This window comes from Puma concolor, chromosome A2, assembly GCF_028749965.1.
Source record: "Puma concolor isolate L17-30 chromosome A2, mPumCon1.1.hap2, whole genome shotgun sequence".
Classification (NCBI taxonomy): domain Eukaryota; kingdom Metazoa; phylum Chordata; class Mammalia; order Carnivora; family Felidae; genus Puma; species Puma concolor.
The window spans coordinates 78020799-78042992 of NC_141668.1; the positions used below are offsets into that span (position 1 = coordinate 78020799).

A 22194-nucleotide genomic window follows, 5' to 3' on the forward strand; every position below is an offset into this window, starting at 1 on the left:
GCAACCAGCTCCAGCCCCATCTCCTAGGAATCTCACTGTTCCCTTCTCTGTTCCCACCACACGGGCCTTGCTCCTTCCCACCTCAGGGACTCTACATGCTGTTCCTTCTGCCTGGAGTATCTGCCCCTCCACTCTGTGGCAGGACAATATATTTTTAAATATTCCCTGATGGTATTTTTCCTTGTCTGTAATTTGAATTTTTCTCTGCAGCTTCTGCTATTAAGACAAGTATGACTTTAGTACTTGTTTCTTTAAGTAGTGGAGGGGAAATATCTCTCTGGGAATCAGAAGGAAATGATTTAGGAACATCCCTGCCTGACAGGAACAAAAAATGAAAAGAGAAGTCTGGGGGGCGGGGGGGGGGGAAGAGGGAAAACCCTACACAACCTTCCAACACAGCCCCAGAGTCAAAGGGGGAGATTGGGGATGTGGTGAGAAGTTGTGACTGTAAAACTATGCAAATAGTTCATCTGAATTCTAGAATAAGGGAGTTTGCTTGCATACCCAGACACAGTCTCCAAAGGCACATGCCTTTCAGAGGAACCTTGAGGGTGTTGGGGGGCCGTATGGGAACATGGTACCTGAATGATAAGAATAGAAATGACTGAGTGGAGGGGCCAGGGGCCAGGTGAATGTGCTAAAAGTAGCTATTTCCTCTCAGCCTGTGATGGAATTTAAGGGGTACAGAAACCCCTCTGTGATGTACTGGTGGACTCAGAAGACAGCTGAAGCTGCAAATTCACCATGAAAGTTGGGACCCCCTAGCAGAAGGACACACGGTCAGCTCCCCAGTCCAGGAATCAAAAGGGAGGGCTCTGGGAGTGTGCGTTTCCAGTGAGAAGTGGTGGCCAGTCTATCTGGGAGCAGTTAGCATGGACTGTATGTGCTAAGAAAGGAGAATACAGGTCATACCTGCCACCAACAGGTCAGCAACAGAGGCAGCAAGGACAGAGAGCAGTGTCCAAAGAGCTGGCAAGAGGAGCTACACCTCACTGAGAGGTGGAAAGGAGCCAGTGAGCCCCACTCCCATCACCACGATGTTCTATATGCTTCCCCCTGATCCTGAATGCTGGCAGGAGATGGGGCTATGGTAATGGTGAGATACAGGCTGGGAAGCAGAGGGAAGGACAGAGAGGAAAAAGGACAGAGAAGAAAGATCCTGAGAAACCGAGCACTGACCCAAGAGATTGAATTCACCAAAGAGAGACTGTTTTAAACTTGAAGGGACTCAAAGATGTTCTGTGACAAAACCAAGGTTTTTCTCCACTGTTGATAACAGTGACTGAAATGCTAGTCAAAATCCACTAGGGAAAAGAAAGTAAACCTATGTGGCAAATAATTCATCATGTGTAAATTTCACCCCAGCTCTTACTGGTGACCCTATTCAAGTGTCTTAAAAGTCTATGAGGGACATTAACTTGCAAATAGGCTATTTACAAAACTTAGACTTGGAACCCAGCCATCTTCAGAACAGTAAGATAACCCAGTTTAATAAAAAGCAGACATAAATACAACCTATGTAAAGGCAAGAAGGAACGAAGGAAGGAAGGAAGGAAAGAAAGAAGGAAAAAAGGGAGGAAGGGAGAGAGGGAAGAAGGGGAAGAAAGAAGGGAAGAAAAGAAAGAGGGCAGACAGGGGACAGGGTGGAGGGAGGGAACAGAAGAAAGGGAGGGACACAGGAAGAGGTTGGGAAGATGGGAGAAGAGGAAAACAGGGAGGAAAGGCGATAAAGGAGAGGAAAAAAGGAAGGGCTGAGCAATGGAGGAACTCGGGAGATGTTGGTCAAAGGGCACAAACTTGGAGTCAGAAGATGAACAGGTTCTGGACATGTAATACACAGCACTGAGATTATAGTCAACAATACTGTATCATATACTTCAAAGTTGCTAGAGGACTAGATCATAAATGTTCTCACCACACACACACACAAAATATAATTATGTGGGGGGATGGAAGTGTTAGCTAATGCTATGGTGGTAATTATATTGCAATATATAAATGTATCATATCAACCATTAGATACCTTAAACTTAGTGCTATCTGGGGTGACTGGGTGGCTCAATCGGTTAAGCATCTGACTTTTGGCTCAGGTCATGATCTCGTGATTCATGAGTTCGAGCCCCCACAATGGGCTCTGTGCTGACAGCTCAGAGCCTGGAGCCTACTTTGGATTCTGTGTCTCCCTGTCTCTCTGCCCCTCCCCTGCCGCTCTGTCTCTTTCTCTCAAAAATAAATAAACGTTGAAAAAAAATGTTTATAAACTTAGGGCTGTACATCAGTTATAACTCAATAAAAAATAAAAAGATGGGAGAAGTGTAGATCTCTGTAATAGGGCTGTAATATTAGCCATTAAAACGTAACCAAAACCTGTTGTGTCTGAGAAAATGAACTTCCCTCAGTGTAAGCACTGTTTGTGTTTCTGTTACCTGCAGCTGAACTTATGTCTTAACCAACACAATAGCATTGACTTTTCATTCACTTTTTTAACCAATCAAGGGTTTAATAAATATCAGCGGACATTCATGGGAGTATGGTGTGTGTGGATTTCATCAGTCCTGGGTGGTACAACCAAAAACAAATTACAAGGATTTAAATATGATGTCTGAGGCTGGACTCACTGAACAATGAATTTTATTCTACCATTTTCTGACATTAGCGAAGCCAGATCATTTTAGAGGTTTTTACATTCTTCCTAGATGCTATATAATTCTTTAGAAGATGAACACAAAATAATTTAACAGTCTACTAACTCTCTTACTTTCTCCAAGTAGTTGGTCATTTCCTTTTTTGTTACTATTATTATGACTATTATTATTATTATTAAGATAGAAAGTTCTTATTAAATTTAATATGTTTAAAATGTTAAAATTATGCACTTTTCATTATCACCATCATTTAACAGATTTTTTTTTTTAATTGAGATTCAAAGAAGCTAAATTGTATCTAAGCTCATCCCTTAGAAAATTTCAAATGTGTTCAAAACACAAAACTCTTGGATCTTGGTTACTGGACCCTGGGTTTTCCTTATTCCAAAGAATGCCTTAAAAGATTTTTTAAAATATATTTTAAACAATTTGTAAGAAAGTCAGTTCCATCTGAGCATTTTCCCCATATTACTGGTCATTAATGGATTTGCCTTTTACATTTATTGAACACGATTTTTTTTTACTTTCTCTTTATCAAGATGCTCACTACACTTATATATATCTTAACCCCTAGAACTTTCTAAGCTTAAAAGTAAAAGGGGACATCACAATGGAAATGGTAGATATAGTTATCTACATTGAAAGTCTAAAATTATTTTATTCACTAAGAACATATGAAAAGCAAGCAAAAAATGAGAAAAATATCCTTATTTTAATATTTCCATTAAAATACTTGCATTAATATAGCAGAAAACATCCATAACAGATGAAAAGCTCATAAAATCAATTTTAAAACCACTAAGACCACACAGGATAAGTGGGCAAAAGAAAGAACAGATGCCTCATAAAATAGGACATCGGTTTGTGAAAAAAATATTTACTCAACATAGTAGGAACTTCTGGTTCCTGCCCATATGGCAACTTAACATGGGGCTTCTGGCTCCCTCTGTAAAATTAACCCTGGAATAACTACAGAAGTGAGGGGAAAGTGGATTTCAGAAACTAACCTTTCCAGAGAGATACTAAGCAGAGTTCATGGATGTGTTGAGGGAAAGTAGTTGTCTGAAGCTCAGGACAGAGGACAGCTGAAGGAGCAGTGAGAGGTTATGTTAGAATAAAACTAAGTATTGGGGCACCTGGGTGGCTCAGTCAGTTAAGCCTATGACTAGGTCATGATCTCACAGTTCCTGAGTTTGAGCCCCACAATAGGTTCTCTGCTGTGAGAGCCTTTGTCCCCCTCTCTCTTTGCCCCTACCCCTGCTCACGCTTTCCCTCTCTCTCTCTCTCTCAAAAATAAATAAACATTTAAGAAAATAAAAAAAAAATCTCTAACTACTGTGTTGGCCTTCATCTGCTATACCGGCTTGGGCTTTCTTCTGCTGCATTTGGGACAATCATTTCCTATGCCTGCACCATAAAAGTCATTGGCAACCTTTCAGATGTCACTGCATGTGTTCCAAGGTATATTCTAACACAAGACTGCAAATACCCCACCAGGGTGTGCACTCCATATAAATAGGTGCCCAGTGAGCTGCTGCCCCCAGACATTCACTTTTACCCCCTCCCTATCCAATCCCCCAGGGCTGGTTACAAACTAAGTTACAAACTAAGGAAGTAGCCTCCTAATGCTGCTTCTCTTTAAGGCTTTCCAAGAGGCAGAACAGACTGTGCAGGACGCAAGAGGAGAGCAACCACGACAGGGTGTGTTGTGCCTGAGGCTCTCAGCACTGCGGCTTATCCCTTCCACCCTCCTCAAGTTCACCAAACCAGCAAACGCTGGAAGCCAGTCGTCAACCCTTCCTCAACTCATATTACTAAATACAACAACTCATCTTCCAAGGGATTCTCGAGTCAAAATAAGAAGCATAAGTATCTCAATGAGTTTTTTTTTTTTAACTGGATAGAATATGCCAACTGAATTTTTTCCAAAAAGTAGGTCAAAAACTTAAAATAAGCTTGAAAATGTATTGAGAAGATAAAGAGTCTCCCAAATTTAAATAAAAGGCTGTGGATTGAAAGGCTCACCAGGTTAGAGTCAAGCGGGAAAGTCCTACAAAGACATGTCAAAGTCAATGAGGCAACTCTAAGTGCTTCCAGAAAGGGTAAATCTTTTACAAAGAAACAAAATTCACCTTGCCATCAGATTTCTCAACCATCATCTCTGGATGCAATAACACAATTGAGAAATATATTTTAAATATTAAAAGAATTTTAAACTTAAAGTTTATACCTACTGTCTCATTTAAATGTAACCTTTAAAAGAAAAAAACAGCATAAGAGCAAACTAAAAATACGTTAAGGAATGTGCCATCAGAATATTTACTACCAAAAGCCCACACTGAAAACATTTTTGCCGGAAGTATTCAAATAAAACACACACACAAAAAAAAATCCAGGAGAGGCTATAAGAGATCTAGAAGTTAGGGTTTATCAATACCTTGGTAAATTGATTGCTATGTTTTTGAAGCTAAGATCAAAGAACAGAAAAATAGAATATATAAATAATACCCCTAGCATTGATTGTGATACAGTCGGAGAGTAATTGGGAAAATAACAGTCATCGTCCAAAAACTCCAATAGATATAAATAGGTAATTAAAAATGCACACATGCACACATAAAGCTAGCAAGCATATCACAAGATGCTAAAAATCAGTGATATTCAGAGAAATGCAAATTAAATCTATGAGACAAAACATATTTTAGCCAAGTGTTGATGAAGACGTGGGTATAGAGAAAACCTATTGTACTGCTTATAGAAATAAGTGTACAGTTCTATTTAGTCAAAGTAACTACTGCAAATACAACACTGAAAAATTCCACAGAAATTTTCACAAAGGTCCATATGGGAATATTTATAAGGGTATCTTATGTACCATTTATTTTTTATGATGGTGGAAAGATGGAAGGCACCCTAGAAATCTATCATAGGAAAAGAGAAATGGGAAAAATGTGGCACACTGCTGAGAATTTTGCAGGGGTTACAGATAAGGATTTACTATACAAATAACGACACGGATAGATCTCAAAACTTTTAATAGGAAAAAACAGGAAATAGGATGAGATACATAATAGGATTAACATAAATTAAAATACATATGTAGAAAACAATACACATTTTACAAGAAAATTTTCAAGTTGAAAGTTATACATGAAACATAATAAAATGGTTATATACAACTCTAGGAGAATGGGAGTGAAGTGTAGAGATCCATGGGAACTGATATGTAAGTACATATACATACATGATGGATGGATGGATGGATGGATGGATGGATGGATGGATGGATGGATGGATAAATAGGTAAGACAGATGGATGGGGGTGTGGATAAATGATTAGATGGCAAAGTCTTGCATACATGCATAGTAAGAATGTGCCATGATCCAAAAAGTATAATTAACTCAAAAACTTGCACCTGAATCCCAAAATAAAATGTTCATTCCCACTAATAATTAAAGAAAGGCAAAGAAAAGTAAGATACCAGTTCCTTCTTCTGCTGTGTAATTTGTTAAGGATAATAGCAAATTGACAGGAGTACAGAATAACTTCATTTATAAATATTGCTGATAGAAGTATAAATTGGTACAACCTATTGAGGGACAACTTGGTAATAGGTAATAAAGCATTAGAAATGATCATGCTCTATGATATAGTAATTCTTAAAATCTACCTTTATAAAATTAACATAAGTTCAGAAAACTTTATGCACAAAAGTGTTAGTCATGGAAATGTTTATGAAGGCATGGAAGACATCCAACATAAACAGGGTGGGTCATAGCAAAGACACAGGAAATCCGAAAGGATTTCCACTGATCAAAGATGGACAATTGGATTATCAAATTGTGGTGTGAAAGTACATTGATTCATAACAAAATTAGAAAGCAGAGCTATGACTCTGAAAGACTGAATTTGCAGGCGCCCCAAGAGGAACTTTGATGGCTAATACAGAAATGTGGTGAAAAATGATACAAGGAGTGCCAGAGTTCTTTATTTAGGATGAAAATTGGATCATGTTTAGAATGACGTGATGAGCAAGACATATTAGCAAGCTGACTTGCTAAGGAATCAGCAAAATACCCTTCGGTCACCATTAGAGATTATTCAGGCATTAACTCATCAGAAAAAGTGAGAAATAAAGGGAAAAAATCAGATCTCGTCAATACAAACTATTGCCTGGTGAGACCGAAAAATAAGAACAATTAAGGGAAAGTTCTTCGTGGATCATAAATGCAGAAGAAAAGGTAGAATTAGAAAATTAACATTTTGCAAGCCCTAACGAAGTTATGGATCTAGTCAATCCTCATCAATAGGTGTTAAAACAATTTAAAAGAAACACTGAGGAAAGCTCTATTGGGCTGACAACACCTGATCTATCTTAACATCACTAAGCGTGGGCAACCAGATGGCACGGGCTTCCGGAGGCAACGCAGTAAGGAGGCAACAACAGAAACTACATTCTTGACAAAAAGAAATTGAACCTGATTTCAATCAAGTCTCTAGATATAACTATTAGTTTACAGTAAATACAGGGGTGAGAGGAAGGAAAACAAATCATGATGAATCCGTCAAATCAAGAATGTGGAACACACTATGGAACGAATAACCTGGTCTCTTTTCAAATAAATGACACAAGCAGGGGGCTTAAGGCGCCTGGGTGGCTCAGTCGGTTAAGTGACCAACTCTTGATTTCAACTCAGGTCATGATCTCACTGTGGGTTTGTGAGTTTGAGCCCCGAGCATCAGAATCTGCTCTCACAGCCTCACAGCATGTAGCCTGCTTTGATCTTCTGTCTCCCTCTCTCTGTCCTTCCCCCAACGCATGCTCACGCACGTGTGTGCTCTCTCTCTCTCAAAAATAAATGAAAAAGAATGAAATCTTGTCATCGGTAACAACGTGGATGGAACAGAAGGGTATTATGCTAAATGAAATAAGTCAGTCAGAGAAATACAGATATCATGTCTTCACTCATATGTGGAACTTGAGAAACTTCACAGAAGACCATGAGGGAAGGGAGAGAAAAAAAGTTACAAACAGAGAGGGAGGCAAACCATAAGAAATTCTTAAATACAGAGAACAAACTGAGGGTTGATGAAGGTGGGGGCGGGGGAGGGGATGGGGAAATGGGAGATGGGCATTGAGGAGGGCAACTGTTGGGATGAGCGCTGGGTGTGGTATGTAAGTGATGAATCATGCGAATCTACTCCTGAAGCCAAGAGCACACTGTATACAACCAGGTGCCCCTTTTCTCAAATTTTAATTGTTTTTCATGTTGATTAATCCTTGAGCCTATTAATACAATTTATAATAGTGAAAAAAAATTTTTTAATTGGGGGCTGGAACCTTGTTATAATTTAAATGAGATTTAACAAACCTAACAACCAAATGCACTGTTGGCTTCTATTTAAACAAGCCAACTGTAAAAAAGGTATTGAGACAGGTAGAGATATTAGAATATAAACTAGAGAGTATTGGATGAATTAAGAAATTACTACTACCTCCTTTAGGTATGATGCTGGCATATCCAGAAAAAAAACATGTATTAGATACATATTAATGCCAAAACTTGGGCATTTGTTATACTGTTTTCTCTATTTCTATGTGTGTTTGAAAATAACAATTAAAAGGTTTTTTTAATAATAAAATGAAAAGTGGTAAATTAATTTGGTAGCTTCCTATGCTCTCCAAAAACAGCATTTTTATCAACTTTAATAATTTGATGAAATGTATTTTCTATAATGATATGCCTTTTAAAAAGGCAGAAAACTAAATTTCAGATGTTCTCATGTATTTAACAAATAAACTCACATAGGAAAAAAAGGGGAGCTCAGAAAGAAATCTAAAACATATTCCATTTTCAAATAGGATAATGAGTAATATTTTTTACTTTTCTATATAATTTTCTGTAGCTTCCAAATTTCAAAGTTTTTTACTTTTATCATCAGAATATACTTTTAAGAATATCCTTTATTTCTTCCCATTTGAATGGATGAAGATTGTCAAATTAGGACTTTATTTCTAGAATTTCCTATCCCCCAAGAGCCATATATTTTTAAAATCCTCATCATGGCAAAATACCTATGTTTCTCTGACCTTTTTGGAACAGGATTTCTAACGTCTCAGCTATAAGTCAAAGTACCTTTTAAAATCCTTTACCCAGTGTATTGTGTTTCAAAATTGCCAGCTCAGTTCCTCCTGGATTTCTATGACTTCATATAGCAAATTTTCCATAGTAAATGAGTGAGCTACAGAACCACAATTTCTATACACTATTATCTGAGACACCAAAATTACAGCACTGTGTACTGTTGAAATACATGTTTGACCCACACGGGTCCACTTATACCTGGATGTTTTCTGATACATAGAGTACAGTACTACATGTATATTTTCTCTTCCTCATAATTTTCTTAATAACATTTTCTTTTCCTTAGCTTATTTTTTTTATAAAAATGTGGTATATAATACATATAACATATGAAATATGTGTTAATTGTTTATGTCATCAGTAAGGCTTCTGGTCAACAGTAGACTATTAGTAGTTAAATTTGGGGGGAGTCAAAAGTTATACGTGGATTTTCAACAGTGTAGGTGTTGGTACCCCAACTCCTGCATTGTTCAAAGGGGTCAACTGACTTTTCTTTCAGTCAATAGCCATCTTAGCTTTATAACTAATTAGCTTTATAACTAATATACAATAGCTAAAATGCTATGTCAAGATAATAAACAGGATGTCTGATAGAAATCCATTCCTAATCAACTCTCTGTCAAGAAATCATGTAAATTTAAAACTTAAAACCTATCTCTAGGAGTGACCGCATTTACTTGGTTGTCTGAAGACCTTTCAGCAATATTGGGACAGCACTTGTGAGATATCTGCATGATAAAAACCCTGCCATTCCCTTAGCTAAAAAAAGTTCTGGCCTGAAACAACCCTTTTCTTTTGCTAATAACTTTCTTGCCCCACCTTTTTCCTATAAAAACCTTCCATTTTGCACAACTCCACTGGAGCATCTCTCTACTTGCTGGATGGGACGATGCCAGATTCATGAATCACTTAATAAAGCCGATTAGATCTTCAAATGTATGCAGTTGGATTTTGTTCTTTAACAGGCTGCAGATTGCTGTGGGTGTGTGAAAATTTATAATAGCATATTGTTTATGTTAGTCAAAACATACACATTTTATCTAGTATAAATTACTTTTTCTAAACAGCCCAAGATTAGAGAGAAAGGCATTAGCTAAAATATTAAGGCATTAACTAAGATATTATACTATGATAAAAATTTTGTATAATAATATGATAAGGAAAAAAATGAGCTAAGGAGAAAGTGAGGCAGAGAAGCACTTAGAATACTGAAAATAAGATCTGCCCTTAAGTCAGGGAAAAAACACAAAATGGTATTCTTGTTACCGTGTTGCAGGATTCTTTACCTCAATACCTGGGATTTGTTGTCTTGCCGCTTCGAAGAATGAAGAGGTGGCCCCAATAAAATGAGCAGCAGGCAAAAGTTTATTAGAATATAAGATTAGAAAGTAAGAATAGTATGAAAGATCTCTTTATAGAGAGGGGACATTCGGAAGTGAATGCCTGTGACTACAGGCAAGGGACTTTGCTTTATAAGGTTTTGGATGCCCCTCCCCTTCCCTTCCCCCTTGTTCTTTCTCAGGTTCTATCCTAACTGGCTTCATCACTCCAGGTACTGGGTTGTCTGTTCTTGACTGGCTCAATTCCATTGTGTGAGGAGTCTGATTATGGTCTTATTGTCCCTCATATAGCATAAGGTTTGTGGTTTACTTATTTTAGTGAGTATTTTGATTGTCAAATTCCTGAGGGGAACCTGAGGGAGAGTAGGTGGTGCCTATTACATTCCTAAGAGGAACCTTATGCCTGAAATGCCTGAAGGAGTTTGCTCAATTCTGATGTTCCGCACAAAAAAAATGTTTTAAAATACGTGTTTCCCCCCACCCAGGGACCCTCAAGCCCTAGCCTCTCCCTTTCTACCTACTGAATTCTATCTTTCCCTATCAGTGGGACTGGTTTGAACAACTGTCTCAAAACATAGGCTTCTGCTTTTCATTTCATATGTCAAATGATGCCCTTTGTGGGGGGAGGGGTCTATTAGGGTGTTCTGAGACCTAATTTCCAATTGGCAGAGGGGTCCCTAAACCAAAAAGCGATGTTCTGATATTAGCTGGGTGTCCTAAAATACAACTCAATTGTGATATTATCTACCTAGAGATAGCATCAGATCCTACAGGTTGAGGCTGAATCCTACAAGACTGTCACCTCATTTCAGATGTTAGTTGTAAGTCCTAGTCATTACCTGCACTTTTGACCAACTGATTGTAAATCAAACGTTCCCAAAACCCCCTCCTCAAGTTCAACTGATTTGCTAGGATAGCTTATAGAACTCAGAGAAACATTTTACTTAACTGATCACTGGTATTATAAAAGGATACAATTCAGGAACAGGTAGATGTAAGAGACAGGTAAGGTATGGGGAAAGGCCATGGAGCTCCCATGCCCTTTCCGGGTGCCCTTCTCTCCCACATCTCCATGTGATCACCTATTACTATTTATATATTTTTATAATATAATACGTATATTATCTATATACACTATTATTTGCGACCCAGAAGGTCTCTGAAACCTGTCTTTTTGGGTTTTCATGGAGGCTCCATTACCTAAGTCCAATTGATTAAATCATTGCCTGCTGGACATAGAACTCAGCGTCCAGCCCCTCTCCACTCCCCCTGATGTTCAGTGTGGGACTGAAGTTCCAACCCTCCAATTATTGGCAACCAGCCCCCATTCTTAGGCGCAATCTAAAAGTCACCTCATTCACACAGCATAAGGTTTTATTGTCCTCATCACTTAGAAATGTCCAAGGGTTTTGGAAACCTTGTGCCAGAAATGGGAATGAAGATAGATAGATAGATAGATAGATAGATAGATAGATAGATAGATAGATAGATAGATGATAGATAGATAGATAGATAGATAATCTTATTATAAATCACAGTATCACAGGATAACAAACCAACTCAATGATATCGCTTTGGGAGACACTTTTATCTCTGTCCTTACCTCTCAGAACTGTTCTACAATTTTTGTAATTTCTGCATACTTTGAGCCAAAGACTAGGAAACACACACACGGACATCTTGCCCTTCCTATTTTTATTATTATTCTCTATAAAAAGAAGAATGGAAGGGGGATAATACAGGGCTTAAAAATGTTTAAAGAAGGTTTAATCTTCATTCCTAAGTACTATAGGAATAACACATCATTTAGAAAGGAAATTGTATACCCTACTTGGGATTATGGATTTTGAATTCAAATCCAGTTCAGGAAGACATAGAATATCTTTAAGTCAGAAAAGATGGGCAATCCAAGAAATTCATATACCCTTGCTTATCATTATGTACTTGGATACAGTTTGGGAGGTTTTGGTTTGGTTTGATTTTTTCTGTGGTTTAATTTGGTTTGGTGTGGCTTATTTTTTTTTTTAATTTTTTTATGTTTATTTACTTGTTTTTTTTTCAATATATGAAATTTATTATCAAATTGCTTTCCATACAACACCAGTGCTCATCCCAAAAGGTGCCCTCCTCAATACCCATCACCCACCCTCCCCTCCCTCCCAACCCCCATCAACCCTCAGTTTATTCTCAGTTTTTAAGAGTTTTTTATGCTTTGACTCTCTCCCACTCTAACCTCTTTTTTTATTTCCTTACCCTCCCCCATGAGTTTCTGTTAGGTTTCTCAGGATCCACATAAGAGTGAAAACATATGGTATCTATCTTTCTCTGTATGGCTTATTTCACTTAGCATCACACGCTCCAGTTCCATCCATGTTGCTACAAAGGGCCATATTTCATTCGTTCTCATTGCCACGTAGTACTCCATTGTGTATATAAACCACAATTTCTTTATCCATTCATCAGTTGATGGACATTTAGGCTCTTTCCATAATTTGGCTATTGTTGAGAGTGCTGCTATAAACATTGGGGTACAAGTGCCCCTACGCATCAGTATTCCTGTATCCCTTGGATAAATTCCTAGCAGTGCTATTGCTGGGTCATAGGGTAGGTCTATTTTTAATTTTCTGAGGAACCTCCACACTGTTTTCCAGAGTGGCTGCACCAATTTGCATTCCCAACAACAGTGCAAGAGGGTTCCCGTTTCTCCACATCCTCTCCAGCATCTGTAGTCTCCTGATTTGTTCATTTTGGCCACTCTGACTGGCGTGACGTGATATCTGAGTGTGGTTTTGATTTGTATTTCCCTGATGAGGAGCGACGTTGAGCATCTTTTCATGTGCCTGTTGGCCATCTGGGTGTCTTCTTTAGAGAAGTGTCTATTCATGTTTTCTGCCCATTTCTTCACTGGGTTATTTGTTTTTCGGGTGTGGAGTTTGGTGAGCTCTTTATCGATTTTGGATACTAGCCCTTTGTCCGATATGTCATTTGCAAATATCTTTTCCCATTCCATTGGTTGCCTTTTAGTTTTGTTGGTTGTTTCCTTTGCTGTGCAGAAGCTTTTTATCTTCATAAGGTCCCAGTAATTCACTTTTGCTTTTAATTCCCTTGCCTTTGGGGATGTGTCGAGTAAGAGATTGCTACGGCTGAGGTCAGAGAGGTCTTTTCCTGCTTTCTCCTCTAAGGTTTTGATGGTTTCCTGTCTCACATTCAGGTCCTTTATCCATTTTGAGTTTATTTTTGTGAATGGTGTGAGAAAGTGGTCTGGTTTCAACCTTCTGCATGTTGCTGTCCAGTTCTCCCAGCACCATTTGTTAAAGAGACTGTCGTTTTTCCATTGGATGTTCTTTCCTGCTTTGTCAAAGATGAGTTGGCCATACGTTTGTGGGTCTAGTTCTAGGGTTTCTATTCTATTCCATTGGTCTATGTGTCTGTTTTTGTGCCAATACCATGCTGTCTTGATGATGACAGCTTTGTAGTAGAGGCTAAAGTCTGGATTGTGATGCCTCCTTCTTTGGTCTTCTTCAAAATTACTTTGGCTATTCAGGGCCTTTTGTGAATCCATATGAATTTTAGGATTGCTTGTTCTAGTTTTGAGAAGAATGCTGGTGCAATTTTGATTGGGAATGCATTGAATGTGTAGATAGCTTTGGGTAGTATTGACATTTTGACAATATTTATTCTTCCAATCCATGAGCAGGGAATGTCTTTCCATTTCTTTGTATCTTCTTCAATTACCTTCATAAGCTTCCTATAGTTTTCAGCATACAGATCCTTTACATCTTTGGTTAGATTTATTCCTAGGTATTTTATGCTTCTTGGTGCAATTGTGAATGGGATCAGTTTCTTTATTTGTCTTTCTGTTACTTCATTGTTAGTGTATAAGAATGCAACTGATTTCTGTACATTGATTTTGTATCCTGCAACTTTGCTGAATTCATGTATCAGTTCTAGCAGACTTTTGGTGGAGTCTATCGGATTTTCCATGTATAATATCATGTCATCTGCAAAAAGAGAAAGCTTGACTTCATCTTTGCCAATTTGGATGCCTTTGATTTCCTTTTGTTGTCTGATTGCTGATGCTAGAACTTCCAACACTATGTTAAACAACAGCAGTGAGAGTGGGCATCCCTGTCCTGTTCCTGATCTCAGGGAAAAAGCTCTCAGTTTTTCCCCATTGAGGATGATGTTAGCTGTGGGATTTTCATAAATGGCTTTTATGATCTTTAAGTATGTTCCTTCTATCCCGACTTTCTCGAGGGTTTTTATTAAGGGTGCTGAATTTTGTCAAAGGCCTTTCTGCATCGATTGACAGGATCATAGGTTCTTCTCTTTTTTTTTATTAATGTGATGTATCACGTTGATTGATTTGCGAATGTTGAACCAGCCCTGTATCCCAGGAATGAATCCCACTTGATCATGGTGAATAATTCTTTTTATATGCCGTTGAATTAGATTTGCTAGTATCTTATTGAGAATTTTTGCATCCATATTCATCAGGGATATTGGCCTGCAGTTCTCTTTTTTTACTGGGTCTCTGTCTGGTTTAGGAATCAAAGTAATACTGGCTTCATAGAATGAGTCTGGAAGTTTTCCTTCCCTTTCTATTTCTTGGAATAGCTTGAGAAGGATAGGTATTATCTCTGCTTTAAACGTCTGGTAGAACTCCCCTGGGAAGCCATCTGGTCCTGGACTCTTATTTGTTGGAAGATTTTTGATGACTGATTCAATTTCTTCGCAGGTTATGGGTCTGTTCAAGCTTTCTATTTCCTCCTGATTGAGTTTTGGAAGAGTGTGGGTGTTTAGGAATTTGTCCATTTCTTCCAGATTGCCCAGTTTGTTGTAATATAATTTTTCATATTATTCCCTGATGATTGTTTGTATCTCTGAGGGATTGGTTGTAATAATTCCATTTTCATTCATGATTTTATCTATTTGGGTCATCTCCCTTTTCTTTTTGAGAAGCCTGGCTAGAGGTTTATCAATTTTGTTTATTTTTTCAAAAAACCAAGTCTTGGTTTCGTTGATCTGCTCTACAGTTTTTTTAGATTCTATATTGTTTACTTCTGCTCTGATCTTTATTATTTCTCTTCTTCTGCTGGGTTTAGGCTGCCTTTGCTGTTCTGCTTCTATTTCCTTTAGGTGTGCTGTTAGATTTTGTATTTGGGATTTTTCTTGTTTCTTGAGATAGGCCTGGATTGCAATGTATTTTCCTCTCAGGACTGCCTTCGCTGCATCCCAAAGCGTTTGGATTGTTGTATTTTCATTTTCATTTGTTTCCATAATTTTTAAATTTCTTCTCTAATTGCCTGGTTGACCCACTCATTCGTTAGTAGGGTGTTCTTTAACCTCCATGCTTTTGGAGGTTTTCCAGACTTTTTCCTGTGGTTGATTTCAAGCTTCATAGCATTGTGGTCTGAAAGTATGCATGGTATAATTTCAATTCTTGTAAACTTATGAAGGGCTGTTTTGTGACCCAGTATATGATCTATCTTGGAGAATGTTCCATGTGCACTCGAGAAGAAAGTATATTCTGTTGCTTTGGGATGCAGAGTTCTAAATATATCTGTCAAGTCCATCTGATCCAATGTCTCATTCAGGGCCCATGTTTCTTTATTGACCGTGTGTCCAGATGATGTATCCATTTCTGTAAGTGGGGTGTTAAAGTCCCCTGCAATTACCACATTCTTATCAATAAGGTTGCTTATGTTTATGAGTAACTGTTTTACATATTTGGGGGCTCCGGTATTCGGCACATAGACATTTATAATAGTTAGCTCTTCCTGATGGATAGACCCTGTAATTATTATATAGTGCCCTTCTTCATCTCTTGTTACAGCCTTTAATTTAAAGTCTAGTTTGTCTGATATAAGTATGGCTACTCCAACTTTCTTTTGGCTTCCAGTAGCATGATAAATAGTTCTCCATCCCCTCACTCTCAATCTAAAGGTGTCCTCAGGTCTAAAATGAGTCTCTTGTAGACAGCAAATAGATGGGTCTTGTTTTTTTATCCATTCTGATACCCTATGTCTTTTGGTTGGCGCATTTAGTCCATTTACATTCAGTGTTATTATAGAAAGATACGGGTTTAGAGTCATTGTGATGTCTGTATGTTTTATGCTTGTAGTGATGTCTCTGGTACTTTGTCTCACAGGATCCCCCTTAGGATCTCTTGTAGGGCTGGTTTAGTGGTGATGAATTCCTTCAGTTTTTGTTTGTTTGGGAAGACCTTTATCTCTCCTTGTATTCTAAATGACAGACTTGCTGGATAAAGGATTCTCGGCTGCATATTTTTTCTGTTCAACACATTGAAGATCTCCTGCCAATTCTTTCTGGCCTGCCAAGTTTCAAAAGAGAGATCAGTCACGAGTCTTATAGGTCTCCCTTTATATGTTAGGGCACGTTTATCCCTTGCTGCTTTCACAATTTTCTCTTTATCCTTGTATTTTGCCAGTTTCGCTATGATATGTCGTACAGAAGATCGATTCAAGTTCCGTCTGAAGGGAGTTCTCTGTGCCTCTTGGATTTCAATGCCTTTTTCCTTCCCCAGTTCAGGGAAGTTCTCAGCTATTATTTCTTCAAGTACACCTTCAGCACCTTTCCCTCTCTCTTCCTCCTCTGGGATACCAATTATGCGTATATTATTTGTTTTTAGTGTATCACTTAGTTCTCTAATTTTCCCCTCATACTCCTGGATTTTTTTTATCTTTTTCTCAGCTTCCTCTTTTTCCACAATTTTGTCTTCTAGTTCACCTATCCTCTCCTCTGCCTCTTCAATCCGAGCTGTGGTTGTTTCCATTTTATTTTGCATCTCATTTAAAGCGTTTTTCAGCTCCTCCTGACTGTTCCTTAATCCCTTGATCTCTGTAGCAATAGATTCTCTACTGTCTTCTATACTCTTTTCAAGCCCAGCGATTAATTTTATGACTATTATTCTAAATTCACTTTCTGTTATATTATTTAAATCCTTTTTTATCACTTCATTAGCTGTTATTATTTCCTGGAGATTCTTTTGAGGGGAATTCTTCCGCTTGGTCATTCTGGATAGTCCCTGGAGTGGTGAGGACCTGCAGGGCACTTCCCCTATGCTGTGGTGTATAACTGGAGTTGGTGGGCGGGGCTGCAGTCCAACCTGATGTCTGTCCCCAGCCCACTGCTGGGGCCACAGTCAGACTGATGTGTGCCTTCTCTTCCCCTCTCCTAGGGGCAGGATTCACTGTGGGGTGGTGTGGCCTGTCTGGGCTACTTGCACACTGCCAGGCTTGTGGTACTGGGGATCGGGCATATTAGCTGGGGTGGTAGGCAAGGTGCACGGGGGCAGGAAGGGTAGGCTTAGCTCGCTTCCCCTTAGGTGATCCACTTCAGAAGGGGCCCTGTGGCAGCGGGAGGGAGTCAGACCCGCTGCCGGAGGGGTGGCTCCGCAGAAGCACAGCGTTGGGTGGGTGCGCAGTGCAAATAAGTTCCCTGGCAGGAACTGGTTCCCTTTCGGATTTTGGCTGGGGGATGGGTGAGGGAGATGGCGCTGGCGAGCGCCTTTGTTCCCCACCAAACTGAGCTCTGTCGTCCGGGGGCTCAGCAGCTCTCCTTCCCTTTGTCCTCCAGCCTTCCCGCTTTCCAAGCAGAGCTGTTAACTTATGACCTCCCAGATGCTAAGTCGCGCTTGCTGTCAGAACACACTCCGTCAGGCCCCTCCGCTTTTGCCAGCCAGACTCGGGGGGCTCTGCTTGGCCGGCGAGCCGCCCCTCCGCCCGGGCTCCCTCCCGCTGGTCCGTGGAGCGCGCACCACCTCGCCGCCCTTCCTACCCTCTTCCGTGGGCCTCTCGTCTGCGCTTGGCTCCGGTGACTCCATTCTGCTAATCCTCTGGCGGTTTTCTGGGTTATTTAGGCAGGTGTAGGTGGAATCTAAGTGATCAGCAGGACGCGCGGTGAGCCCAGCATCCTCCTAAGCCGCCATCTTCTCCTGATCCTCTGGTGTGGCTTATTTTTAATAAGAGGTTTATTCTTTATCTTGGGACTAGCCACTTAAGGAGTTCTTTTTCCAAATTTGAGTAAACATATATCCACTCCTCTGAACTAGAGTGTACCTGAGGGATGCTACTATCTGCAACCCCTGTACTCAGAAATTAGTGATAAGGCAAAATAAGGCCAATTTGTAGGACCCAAGAATCTTTTAGAATTAATAAGTATTTAAAGCCTAATTCCTACAGTGTGAAATTTTAAAGCAGAGCAATTTTTTCAGGATATATTAAAGCTGCTCACCCCTAAAATAATATGACCATCCAGGCCGGTGACACTAGTTTCATAATAAGATTACAGGGGAAGAGTTGATTTCTGAATAGTGCATTTCTAATGCTGGAAAACCTTCAGGGTCCAGCCAGTCTGGTGGGGTGACTAGGAACAATGAGGAAAAATGGCTAACCGTGGTGAGTAAACTAAAGAGCTGTGGTCCTGGGAGAAATAGTGTATAGGCTCTTAGGCAGTGCTTAGCACTTGGTGGTGGTGATGGGGGGGTTCAGGGGGATGGGTGGAGCTCAAGCTTTCCCCACAGAAACACACATCTGGACAAGTGTCCATGGGAACATACAAACTCCGCATCAACAGCGACACCTTGATTAAGTGAGTTCTCAGGTTCCTGGAACAATATGGCAAAGAAGACTGTGGTCCTCATGCTAATGCCAGATACCCTGCTAGTAGAGAGGTCATGGGTCAAGGAAGTACCTATAATAATAAGAGAAGTGACTGTATTTGTTTTGTAAATTTCAGAAGCAGGCAACATTGATCACACACACAATTTTGACTCTTCAGTAGTCCTCTATATTATTTTTTAGACATGACTGAGACTATCATTGACTATAATTATTGGCTTCAACAACTATTGAGGCATGAATTCTATATATGATCACATAATTTATGGCATAATATACCAGTTGATTCAAATGAATCAATATTGGTAAAGGCTGGAAATGTGCCAATACCTAGTAAGTCCTATATAAGCATTTGCTATTGTTTGCTACATTTGTTTGTTCATGCTGTTATGAGTTTGAAGAAAACTGCCCACAATGCTCAATTAAGTCTTTGATGTGTTTTAAAACAGAAAGTCATCGAAAACCATCCATTGTGTTCTACTTTGCATGTACCGGTGAATACTTTTATGACTGATACAATTGGAATTGAATGTGATATATATTCTGATACCTCAGTAACACTTAATAAAATTTCATTCCATGAATTATTTGATAATGGGCATTGAGAAAAGGACAAAAGATTTTTAAATGATTACCTAGGCTATTTATATTTTTTAAATGCACTAAAAATGTGTAAGAGGAGCAAGAAGCAAGCTTCTTACAAATCTTAAATAACTTACACCAGAAAAATAAAATCATCTTTGGACTATTACACATATGAACCATCTGTGAGTGTCCTAAATGGTTGTAACATCTCTGGTTCTAGATAAAGGGTTTTATAATTTACTGAAGTCCTAAAATGTCATTCACGGACTTAGTTTTTAAATGTATTTCCACACGGGGCGCCTGGGTGGCTCGGTCGGTTAAGCGTCTGACTTTGGCTCAGGTCATGATCTCACGGTCTGTGAGTTCGAGCCCCGCGTCGGGCTCTGTGCTGACAGCTCAGAGCCTGGAGCCTGTTTCAGATTCTGTGTCTCCCTCTCTCTCTGCCCCTCCCCTGTTCATGCTCTGTCTCTCTCTGTCTCAAAAATAAATAAATGTTAAAAAAAAAAATTAAAAAAAATAAATAAATGTATTTCCACTGACAGAAGACAATTATTTCTCAGCAGTTTCTAAATGTTTGGTACTTTTAAGTAAGGTCTGGTCTAGTTATTTTAAAACACTACTCCAGTTGGGGCACCTGGGTGGCTCAGTAGCATTTCACTTCAGCTCGGGTCATGATCTCACAGTTCATTGAGTTGGAGCCCCAAGTCAAGCTCTATGCTGACAGCTCAGAGCCTGGAGCCTGCTTCAGATTCTGTTGTCTCTCTCTTTCTCTGCCCCCCCCTTAAAAATAAACATTAAAAAATTACAAATAAATAAATAAATAAATAAATAAATAAATAAAATGCTATTCCAATCTAAGAAAAATAGTCCTGGTGTATTAGAGATTCTTAGAGCCATACACACAAAAAGAGATGTTCAGTAACCAACTTAATTTAAAATATTTTTATTTTTATTAACTAAAAAATATGTTTTGCTATTACCGTAGCTTGTCTTCGATCTGAATTTGTAAGGTTGATCATAAAATTGCAGTCCACACACAGGGTATAAGATGATATCTAAATAATAATTGGTAATATATACTTGATAATGAAGAAACATTCCTAGGGCATGCCTGGGTGGCTCAGTCTGTTAAGCTTCTGACTTCAGCTCAGGTCATGATCTCACAGTTTGTGAGTCTAAGCCCCACGTCAGGCTCTATGCTGAGAGCTCAGAGCCTGGAGACTGCTTGGGATTTTGTGACTCCTTCTCTCTCTGCCCCTCCTCTGCTCTGCTCAGTCTCTCTCTGTCTCTCAAAAATGAATAAATGTTAAAAAAAATTTTTAAAGAAACATTCCCAACTAATATAAAATTAAATTTATCTTCCTTCCGTGAAAATATGAATTTCTACCAAGAAGAAGAATGTTACTAAAATGAATAAACAATTCTTTTTTTTTTAAGTTTATTTATTTATTTTAGAGAGAGAGAGAGAAGGGAAGGCGTAGAGAGAGGGAGAGAGAGAATCCCAAGCAGGCTCCATGCTATCAGTGCAGAGCCGGATGCAGGACTGGAACTCACGAGCCATGAGATCATGACCTGAGCCAAAACCAAGAGTCAGAAGCTTAACTGACTGAGCCACCCAGGCGCCCCTCACACAGGTAAATTTCTAAAATGATAATCTGATCATGTCTCTTTCCTGCTTCTAGCACATCACTAGATTCCAATTCCCTACCGACTAAAGTCCAAATTCTTCAGAAGTACATGGGGAGTCTATCGTGATACGGACGGATGCACTGAATTTCCAAACTTACCACTGCTACTCTTCTCACACTTTACGCTCTAGCAATTCAGAACAGCTTACAGCATCTCAAGAATACCATATTTCTTACATATCCACATCATCGAGCATCTCCTGTTACTTACAAATCATGTTGCCTCTCCTGAAGTGCTTACCTTTACATGCTCCAGTCCCAAGCCACCCTCATATATACACCTGTGTTCTGTCTGGATCATTCCTTTTCCAACTGCAATATCCAGTTCAAAAGCTGCCTCTTCCCAAAAGGCTTTCCTGTCACCTGCCTTCTGGTAATTCAGAGGAGAAAGAATCACTCCCTGCTCTATGCAATCTTTGTTTCCTCTACATGTGCTAATGAGTATGTTCTCTCTCCTGCATTAGAATATGAGCTTCCTGCAGGCAGAGCCTGTGCCTGATTTGTATTTACCCCAGGACTTAGCCTAGGAGCACAAGGAGGCACTCTGTCCTGTGTCTGCTTGAATGGCTAGATTCAAGGGAAACTTTACAGCACATTTTCTTGCCTTGTTGGCTTCAAAGTCACAAAAGAACCCTGAACCATCAGCAGGCTCTGTTGTTCTGTATGAAAAGGCCTTTATCAATACTGAGTCATTTAACAAAGAAGCTCTTTCTGAAAACATCTGAACCATCTTCACTTATTTAAATTTCCAGAAACTTACAGTAGCAAGCTTTCCAGTCGCCTCTGAGCAAATTACACAACCTAATTCCATTTCTGAACTTTTATAATTTCTAAGGGCAGACACAAGGAGAGAAATACAAATGCTTCTTCAGATAAAGGTTGTGAGCCTGCTTTAAATCACTTAGAAGCTCTGCTCTATGGGGCAAAAAATCATAATGAAACTAAATATTTTTACCAAGAATGGAATTTCTAAGATACTACATCCTTCAAAGTGACAACATAATGGCAAATTATGACCCACCAAACTCAGAGGAGCAACATTATGTCTGAAAAAATACAGACAAAATCAGTGCTAAGCAGTGAGACTTTTTCATGGAAAATTAACAAGGTAATCACTGAGGCTTCTGGGTGCTGAATCCCTTAGTAC

General features: G+C 39.1%; 1 protein-coding gene across 6 annotated transcripts in view; it reads right to left on the reverse strand.

The window, feature by feature from the left end:
* Positions 1–22194, reverse strand: part of LOC147583279 (uncharacterized) — a 401534-nt gene that overhangs the window by 158334 nt on the left and 221006 nt on the right. The window lies entirely within an intron of this gene.